Below are 8,617 nucleotides of genomic sequence, written 5' to 3' on the forward strand. Positions count from 1 at the left end.
CGAAGTAAGTGATGACGTCGAAAAGTGTCATCCTATTACGTGCACTATACATGCTGTCGTCATCTAATGACATCGTCGATTCCATGGGAGAAAAAGAGAGAGCATTGCGCAAAATTCCATTGAAGCCCACGGGGCCGGCCAAACACGGGATCAAAATGTCAGAGAGCGCGGTGCACGTTTGAGTAATCTTGGTTGAGTATCGTTTCTTAAGCACTGTGCCAAGCGAGCGTGCTTGGATTGGAAACTACCGGGCCCTATGAAGCGAAGTATCGGTAAATATCATCTATTAATGCGAAAGTGCAATCGGTTGCGTTCTTCTATAGCTGTCACATTACTTTCTCTGGTTCCGCGCTCGCCTATGACCACAGCGGTTTGTTTAATCGTTATTGATGGATGTTAGTCATCGGGATAGAGATGTACGACTAAGCGTTAACGTGGATGCGTCCACGTTAGGCGGTGTTATAGCTGTCAAACACCAATACACATTGCGCAAGCTCTTTTATATCACTGTATAGTAAATATTAAACTACTTCTGTTAGGACACATTTCACTTTCGTGTTTTACCGGTTCCTAGAACGGAGAGATCTAACACGTTTTTTTTGTTTTGTTTTTTTGCACAATCTCACTTCAAACGGTCACGTGTTGGGCTGACACTGCTGTCTTCAAACCGGTTTGGCTTGCCAAGGCTGGCTTCGTGACGTGATCCTCCCTCTTTTTCCTTCATTCATGGTTGTTTGGTCAAAGGTGGGCTGATCACGGAGGCAATACGAAACCAGGTGATGTGCAGAAAGTTCAATGCAGGAGGGTGTGAAAAATTACAGGCGCAGATAGTTTCTGGAGGAAAGCGGTGAAGGGGTAATAGATCGTCTGAGAAGAAAAAGATGACGCTTGCTTTCGAGTCATTTAGGATTAATCGGACATCTACAGCCTGTGTGTCGTCTTTATTGTCATGTCGACGCTTTCTTTGAGTTTTTCGTGCTAGTAACTGTATGTCACCGAAAATCCGTCTCGATTATTTTAGGTTCCCCGCGAGCGCGCCGAAAAGGAGCAGCGCACGAGGTTCTCCGTCGACTTGCCGTTGAAGGGGATCAAAGGTGCCGACGCCTCACCTCTCACAGACTGCGCTGGGCCAAGCGACAAAGCGGTTGGCATGAGCTCCCCCACTTCGCCTATGTCGCCGGCAACCGACGAGATCCGCTCTGCGCCACGGCGACGGTACAGCGTCACCATGTGCGTAGCGTCGCCTAGCAACGGTGCAACGGCGGACGAGCAGTCGGCGCAGCGCAGGTCACCTTTCGTGCGGAAGACGAGCGCCACGAGTGAGTTGATGATAACGAATATGGTTGTCATTGTCTATGACGGCTGCGATGGGTGTGCATGTTCGTTACATTCCACCCGCTGAGTGTGAACATATTACAGAATTATGACAGTCGAACTCGATCATAACAAACTCTAGTATATTGAATTATGCTTTATAAGAAACTACGTTAGCTCACGGCAATGCTTTAACGTTAATACACAGGAAAACCTACGACTACTACGAACAAACATAGACGGAACACTTATTGAACATGGGGCAGTGGGAAACAACCCGAAAACCTAGAGCTTCAATTTTCTTTGAAAACTTTCGGCTTCTTCGCACGGGAGGGTTTTTTTCCTACATACATTTATGAGACCGAGCCAGAGACCATTCACCGAAGCGGCGTGATTAAGAGGACTCCGCGCAGAGCGACTAGACACCTGAAATCAGGTGCTTTCCCCCGATTCCTCGCCGTTGCGCTGCTGGCCCGTCATGCGGGGTCGCCATTCGCTCCTCTGCTCGTTTTAACGTGAAATAGTTAAAGAGCTCGTTTCGTCGCAATTGCTGTGCGAATAAGCAGCGTTGAACGCGAGCGAAAATTTGAGGTAGGTGTAAGTAAAGATTGGAGCCGGAGGGCGTTCCCATTTCGGTTTTAGGGGCGAAGCTCCTTATAGCGGCACCCTTTCGTCCCTCGTAGCCGTAGTAGTAGTCGTAGTGTGTAACCAGTCATACATTTTGACCTCCAAGGTGGTGCCGGTGAGAGATTTCTTCTGTGCGTTGTTGAACAATAAAAAAATTCGCAGCGTGCGCGTTAACTAAAAGCCGAATTCTCCTGTCTCTCATTACCCCTTAGCAGCCATTGGCATGTACATTAAGCACTATCTGACAAGAAAGGGTTGCTACGTTATACTCGCTGGGCGTAACCTCCTTCGTTTTAGAAAGGTTTAGCGAGCGTTGGGCCGCAGTGCCATGAATACAGTGAACTAGTATATACCATGAACTCGAGGTGGTTAAAGGTGGGAAGTAGACACGAAGCGCAAGCCGTAAGAAAGTGTGCGTGTGCCTCCTCTCCTTCAGTCCTTGGAATGTCCGCTGGATGCTTCGCGAATGGACGGACGGATGCTTCGCCCCGCTCTCCATCATTCACTCCGTGGATATGCTGCCATTTTTTCTTGTGGCACTGTCAAGGTCTCGGTGCGAGAAACCGAGATAAGCCAGTGATTTGGAAGACGATAGTGCGTGTGTATGTGTGTGAACGCATGTGCACGAGTGTGTGCATGCGGATAACGCAATGCGTTGAACCCTTTAAGGGTCCTCCTATTTTTGTAAACATGTTTGATTCCGTGGAAGAGAACTTCCTGTCCACCATGAAGTCAGTATCGGTCGAACTTCGGGAAAAAGAAGCCTTACGTCACAGCTGCGTATACGTACAGCACCCCAAGAGACCGAACGCCTCCAGCATCACACAAGTAAATACCAATGAGTACGCCGAACTGCCGCGTATGAAGATTTGGAGGCACGATTTGCATCGATGCTGCAATTTCTTTCGTGTCATCTGCCCCTGCATGTAACCCAGCATCCCCAGGGGCAAACCGGAGGGAAATGTAATTTATGGAAAAGAAACATGCATACAGCCGTAAAGGTGTGTTCCTCGCAATATACGGCGCACAGTATATCGGCCGCGAGGGCCTCCACTAGAGAGGACAGCGCAGCGATCATTCTGACGTCAGAAATAGGGTAGTAGTTGTGGAATGCAGCAGCTTTGCTTCCGCGACACCACTTGCATCGGCCCCCATGGCTGCACCAGCTTTTAGTCGCGATTTTACGACGCAAATTAGACACGAGAGTGCCCCCGGGGTCACCGATTTGTAGTTTGCTATAGCCCGTATTACCAGGTCTTGCCGCTTCTTTAAGCGCTGGGCTTCAAAACAAAGTGAAGCACGCACGGTGTCCACAGCAAAAGCGCAGGAAATGCGGTGTTCTATAGCAGACAACACAACCCGGCATCCTATGAGTGACGTCTTCAGGTAGGTGGCGCCACGGTATGTCCTCGAGGCCAATGCGGCGCACCGCCACCTGTACGGCGTTCCTAAGTGTTCTATGAACTCCTGTAAATGCGCTCTCGCTTCAAATTCATGTTGGATCGGCGTCGAACGCTAGAAAGGCGTTCGGCTTATTCTCCCGCATTATTTACCCCAACTGTGGCGCACCAAAAGTACGAGCGGCTAAAAAATAAACGTGAACAGACGCTCATCTTTAGTCTCTAATCTTTTTTTTTTTTCTTGCTACGCCGTATCTTGCACCGCCTGATCTCGCAAAGTGTATCTCGAATCGAAAAGCGTATAAGCATTCCACAGGGCCACTTACCGTGGAAAATCGTGCGTGGTCCCTCGGCGTCTGACGTAATACCAAATGGGCCAATCATGGAGACCGCGCAAACACTGAACTGCCAATGAGATGGCGCCAGATGTCCCGAAGATTCCTTTGGCACAGTCACCGCGACATACATGCACGTATAGTTCAAAAGCTGAAGAATTCTGGATCCGGAGACTAGCACTAAAGATTCTTAATGGGGCGAACATTAGCGCCTGCTAACCAAGTGTAACACCCACGCGCACATGAACGATAGCAGCAAGCGTGGTCGTCGATGAGGTGACCTGCCGGTGAAAGGGTGAAACGCGTCGGCATTTGTGATCGCGTCATCGTGCTCTTGCACTGCAAAGTTATCGCTACAGTGCCCGCGCAAGCTGCAGAGAACGCAACTGCACGCCCGTCAGACCAGTGACGGGAGCGCCTATCGGAGGTATACAACGAAACATCAAGATATCAAAGGTTTTATCTCGCGTTGCCACAGCAACCGACGATTCGTGGCACAACGAAATTCGCATAACAGACGGTTGAGCGTCCAAATCACTGCGTCTGTCCGCCACTGACTTTATTTCGCCGCACGGCACAGTCATTTCGAACTTTCCATGGGGCGTCGGTTCCTATAGCGACTGGAGATAAAACTTGTCTTAGAGGTTTCGTCGTGCCACCGATTGATGTGCGCTGTCGTCGCTGACCGTGGGCGGCCGTTGCCAGCCGATCAAGCCCTCAACCAGAGTCCGACTGTTTCGACCTCAGCGTGATTCCGCTGTTGGCTTTGAATGTGCTTCACTCCCTTTGCCCTTCATGTCATATTAGTTCTAATGTGTCGGTGACGTTTGATATCTGGAGCTGCACTCTACGATAGACACCGGAAGGGTATCACTGTCGGCTTTTAAGCCTGTACGCCCATCCACGTCATTGTGTTTAGAATAAATTGCGGACGCTTTAGAGCAGTACAAGCACCGTTACGAAATATGCATAAGCTGTCCCGGTACGACGAAACACAGCATTCTGTAAAGCTGTTGTGTATAGTTACTTAAAGAATGCCGTCGATCTATCGCTTACGTTGGTCCGACAGACTACTTAGCAGGTGTTTAACTGAAGCGGTTGTATCCTACCATGTCTCACCTGGCTTTCCTGCCTTCTCTGTAACAATTTCAAGCACTACGAAAACTTTTGGGTTCTTCGCTCGTTGCCAACTTGAGCGACTTCACCCGCGACAAAGCAAGGGCTCTTGTTGACCCACAATTGTTGTTTGCAGGTAGCGTCACTTCTGCGGGTAGACACGGCAGCATCAAAGACGAAAAGATGGCTAGTCGTCTCGGGTGAGGCTCGAACCAAATTAAGCATCAAATTAGAAACTTTGAAGTCTAATTATGGTCTTTTACGCGTTAAAACAGTGCCGCGACACTTTTTTTTGCATGGTTGCAAAAGGGTGAAAAATCCGAATATTACTTCGCAGAATCCGAGGTTAAATTGAGGAGCAATCAATCAATCAGTGTTAATACAATGAACTTAATACAAAAGTGGTTACAAAGTATTAGGATTATTAGACTGTGTGGCTAGTTACCGGTCCATTCTTATACACGGATATTTTTACATGTCAGGAGCAGAGGAGCACATGATATGATTATGAATCTTTATATAAGTTCAATTTTGAGTAGCTTCAAAGGTATATTATATATAATGAAACGCACATGACAATAAATACGAAATTGCTGCTAAGTCCAAGTACAAAAGTAATCTGGCTAGTGAAGAGTGCTTATAACACGTACCTTGACTTTCACTACGCGTCCGCTATCTCGGAGGCCATGCACGTACTAACAGAAACTGGTATACCCTTGGCCATCTAGGCTACAGATGTCTCAGCGGACGGCGTTCGTACTGTGCTGCTCGCTGGTTACCACGACTGCCAGCCTGTCCAGTTCTTTGACGATGGCCGCCAGGGACACACTCGTGCAGCATGCCGTCATGTGAGCTACGTTTCCGTTCGCCCACACGTAACACATTGACGGGTGACGTTGCCATTCTTTAGTCGTGACAGGTGTTATTTGCGTGTGCCCTCGAACCTCCCTGTAATGAAGCGGCATCTTACCCGAATGTGGCTCCGTTAAATCCGAAAATTAGTTGTCGACAAATATTCGCTACACTGTATTAACGAGCAGACAATTTTTTTCATTCACTTCACTATAACGAATAATAGTTACATCTGTACTCGTTATATAAGTTTTTGGGGTGTACGTTTTCCGCCTTAGTGCGAGCTTCCATTTGACAGTCGCCCCGCCGTGGTGGTCTAGTGGCTAAGGTACTCGGCTGTTGACCCGCAGGTCGCGGGTTCGAATCCCGGCTGCGGCGGCTGCATTTCCGATGGAGGCGGAAATGTTGTAGGCCCATGTGCTCAGATTTTGGTGCACGTTGAAGAACCCCAGGTGGACGAAATTTTTGGAGCCCTCCACTACGGCGTCTCTCATAATCATATATGGTGGTTTTGGGACGTTAAACCCCACATATCTATCATCTGACAGTCAATGTTTGCGTTGTCTCAATCTTATCTTCCGTTCATATCTTCATGACTCGCAAACCTTCTACGCGATGAACTGAGCTGGCTGTGTGTTTCTGTGTGCTCTCAGCAAGCGGGGAGCGCCGGGGCTGCTGACGTGGTTGCTGCTTATGACGCCCACCGCCGTGATGGGCGCTGCATTCTGCTGCGTGTCTTTGTACGTTCTCCACCTGCGAAATCGGTATGCAGTAATGCACGTGCAGTGCTCTTTAGTTTGGTGGCGCTGTCTTCTCTCTGGACAACATAACGGGAACGGACGGCTCTTTGTCTAACACAAACGTCCTTGGCGGAAAACCGAGGACGATGGGGAAATACTACATAAGGATTTACTTAACGATAGAGGTATAGAAATGAGATTTTATCACGAGCCCGTGTACCTCTTACCTCATCAGTTTCTTGCGTCTGACTCGTCGCCTTCGATCTAGTGGGTGCCTCTGGCGCATTCTGACACTCTTGCAGGTTTGTTAAGCACATAAACTTGTGCAGGACTGCGAAGGACCTCACAATGCAAGCACATTTTAATGTTGTGCGTTTATCTGAAGTGCAAGGATGAACCGCCACACCTAGCAGCATGTCATATCGATGCAGATTGCTATCGCAAGTAGCACTGCTGCGAAAGTTTAGCTGTAACATCATATCACATAATCGGTCGGTCACGTCCGGAAGCTATAATGTGTGAAAAAAGCGTAGTTCGGTATTTTTCTTAATGAATACTGGCAAAATAAGCTGTGGCAGCAGCCATTAAACGTTGAATCTCAAACATCATCAATTGAAGGAAACAGAAAATGAGTCATTGTAAAAGGCATTAACCAGGTAGTAGTCACTCCTTAATACTCGAGCAAAAAACATTATTCATTGTGTTTTTTTTTCTTTTCTAACCTTTGCAACTGGTTCCCAAATAATAAAACCTACAACACGCTAACAAGTGAACTTGGGGAAGGATCGTAAACGTGTCGAAATTTGCCGCGGTTGATTCTGCGACGCTAATTGCACTAAATATTCTTCACATCAGCTACACTCTGAAATTAACACCAATACAGGCACTGTCGTTAAAAACCAGCCTGTATTCTCTCGAAACTACCAGAAACTTTTGATGGCAACTGTTTGCCGTACAATGTGGCCTATGAATACTAGCAATGAGCTGTGCGGAATCCCTCCGAACTCACTTGTAATATTCGTAATCATAACTCATTATCATTATAAATAAACTAGCCTAATGCAGCCTCACACTTGCTCGATTATCTGGCTCGAAAGCTCACAAAAAGGCTTGCTGTGATTTTATTTCTGCCCCCCCCCTCTATTTCATGCAGGCCGCCGCTGAACATGGAGGTGAACAAAGATGCTTGCCTAGTGGCCACCACTGAACTCAACAAGCTCGGGCCCATCAAGTAAGCGGCACAAATCAGACCACTCTTGTTTCCATCTAATACAGCATAACGGAGCAATAAAAAATACAACGTAAAGGAGTACTAAGAACTAATTATCAATAGTTTATAGTGAGACTGGGTTGATTGGCGGAACATAAAAAAAGGCATTTAATTTGCAGTGGGAGTAGTTAGGCTGATGATGATGATGATTAATAATAAATTAAGCTGAACATGCCAAAATACATTCACTGTGTGTGCATACATGCTTGCTTATGATCCGAAAAAGCCCCGCTACTGGCTCAATGCATTTGTAAAAGAAGTCAATGACCACTTCAACGCAAATGATATGCTCTAGGGTACCCTGTCATGTGCATGTCATGTGCCTGCCATGTGCTCTCGGGTGCCCTGTCACGTGTTTCGGGTGCCCTGTCACGTGCCAGTTGAACAATTATTAAAGTGATAGCGTCAGAAAGCCCGTTTTGCAGAAACTGCGGTGTCGGCGTCGTTGGTTGTGAGCAAAATATCGCCTTTGCATGACCTAAAAATTGAGAAAGACGCAAATAAAACAAATATTAAACAATCTGGGTCTGATTGGAGATCGAAACCGGATGATTTGCGTGGCAGGCGGATGTTGTACCCCACAGCCACGCCTCTGGGGGTGAATACACTGTAAAAAGAACTTCCTTTGCTTGGCAATGCAGTGAGAGTAACTTTCACGCTTTACGAAGAAATGCGTCCTGTAAACAAGCTTCACAACACAACATAAAATATTGCCGTAGAAATGCGTGGTACAAGCGTAAATTTCCATCGGGTGTCAAAGCATGGGATTATCATAATGACTTCATAGTATAAAGCTAGTCAACCACTACAAAAGGCACACACACTACTGAACCCTTAAGGCCACGTAGTGGGTGCATAGGAAGTTCGAAAACATTTCATGCACTAAGTGTGTTAGAAAGAAGTACGCACTAGGAACAGAATGTCGCTATCGCGTTCAATTCTTAAAGGCACCGCTTAAGGGTC

This window comes from Rhipicephalus microplus, chromosome 3 (genome assembly GCF_043290135.1).
Source record: "Rhipicephalus microplus isolate Deutch F79 chromosome 3, USDA_Rmic, whole genome shotgun sequence".
NCBI lineage: Eukaryota > Metazoa > Arthropoda > Arachnida > Ixodida > Ixodidae > Rhipicephalus > Rhipicephalus microplus.